The sequence below is a fragment of the Salvia hispanica genome, chromosome 1 (genome assembly GCF_023119035.1).
Source record: "Salvia hispanica cultivar TCC Black 2014 chromosome 1, UniMelb_Shisp_WGS_1.0, whole genome shotgun sequence".
NCBI lineage: Eukaryota > Viridiplantae > Streptophyta > Magnoliopsida > Lamiales > Lamiaceae > Salvia > Salvia hispanica.
This window is the reverse complement of record NC_062965.1, coordinates 52,050,165-52,052,487: the sequence shown is the minus strand read 5'-3', so window position 1 is coordinate 52,052,487 and position 2,323 is coordinate 52,050,165.

Genomic DNA, 2,323 nt, shown 5'->3' with positions numbered 1-2,323 from the left:
TTACTGTAACGCATAGATTATTTGTTGTTAACCATTGTTTTTCCTGTTCTGGACAGGGTCTAAGCACCATCGGATTGAGTTCGAGCAAGCAGTTGACGATGTTATTCTCTTAGCATTAGCTCAGAAACTTCGACAAAGGTTAGCCGCGGAAGAAGCTGGAACAAGTTTACGCAATGAAGACGTGGATAAAAAGAAACCGAGGGTGAAGAAAGCCGACCACCTGTATTGTCGACAGAACCCCACCGAGTTCATTTCATGTAGACAGAAGCTGACTTCCCGGCAAAGTGAATGATGCATAAAATATAATATTTAATGCATTGATATAAACGTGGTAATGCACATTAACAAATTTATCCAGTAATGGAATATATAAAGCGAAAGATGCATAGGATATAATATTTAATGCAATGATATAAACGCGGTAATGAACATTGACAAATTTCTGCAATAATGGAATGAATAAAGGAATTGATGCATATAATATAATATTTAATGCAATGATATAAACGCGGTAATGCACATTAACAAATGACTCCAGTAATGGAATAAATAAAGGGAATGATGCATAGAATATAATATTTGATGCAATAATATAAACATGGTAATGCACATTAACAAATGACTCCAGTAATGGAATAAATAAAGCGAATGATGCATAGAATTTAATATTTAATGCAATGACGTAAACGCGCAAATGCAATTTACGTACTAATGTTTCAACAGCGTTTTTTCTGGACGATGAAATATCTTCAACGGAGAAGAAGGGAGAAAAGATTGCACAGAAAATTTGGGTAGAATCGTTTATTTCTGTAGAAAAAACCGATACAATCATGAGAAGAGAAAATCAAGGACTTACCATAACTAACTATATTGTGTATTCCTAATCAGCCCTTTTCGTCAAATTCAATGATAAATAAATCAGCCTCTATTTTGGGCCATTAGATCTCTAAAATGGAAGGCCAAGATTAAAGAGGACAATAGAGCATAATATTAGAAAAGGATATGAATACCTCCCTATATATATATATATATTTGCTTTTAAAATAAAATAGCCGACTTACTATGTAGCTTAGGTTACACCTTAATTATGGAAGTGACACGTATCTATCACCAAACTTACCTCATAAGCTAAACTAATACAAAGAATTACTTTCTTTTATTTCCCTATTATTACTATTAGATCCCATGCACATACATGAATTTTATATCAGTATATATAACTAAATAGTATACTTATATATACTCCATGCACATATTGACATTATTACACATGCACACACTATTACACGTACATGCATTTAAATTAAAAACTTAGTATTTAAAGCAATATTACATAATATATGTAATTATTTTTATTTTTATTTATTTATTTATTATTATTTTTTTCTTTAAAGAATCACAACATTAACTACTACTATCGATGATATCCACTTAAAATACTAAGACACATATAACTAACGATAATAAATATGTTAATATGCAAAATGACGCATGTTTCGGGTTAGAGATGTCACAGAACTTTTTACCATGGATTTGCACGGATTTTATTTATGTTTGCTCTGAACTTTTATTATTCTGCTTTTATCTAATTTAACTAAACTTTCTTTTCTTAATCCAAATGTCAAAGAGAAAGATCTCAACTATGTCTAAAACAAATTATTACTTTTTAAAAATAAGTTTTATTTTTGCAATGATGTTATAAGAAACGTACCAAGCTAAGAATACAATACAACTAGCAATACTAAAAGGCTTTCTACATTTAAGTATGCTAAAACATTCATGATCATTTGAGTAACAGTGCCACCGGTGACGATATACAGATAATTCGTCGGAGTAAAAAAAAGAATGAACTATAAAAAATAGTCCGAAAATATCATCAATGAACCCTGGACTTTTAAAATATTTCCAGACAACCCCGGACTAAGCGTTTATCTCGAAAATGATCTTTTTCACTGTTTCGTGACGAAAATACCCTTTTGGAGGGTTTTGGGGGGTTTGGGCAATTTGGTCTTTTTACACTTTTAACATTTTAAATCTGATATTATTTCAGTGATGTACTAAATCTAATATTATTTCCAAATTATCATTCTTTTTCCTTTTACTATCATTCACTTTGTTTCTTTATGTCACATCCTAACTCCTATGACGTATACATTTATCTATAATATAATTAATATTTAAATACAAATAATTCACGTGTCAAAATATAAAAAAAAAACATATCATATACGTTCATCACCCAACTTTTATCTATCACATTTCAAAATATTTTGAACTGCCGTGGAACCCTCTCACCACTCTATTGTTAGAGTTTGTATACTAG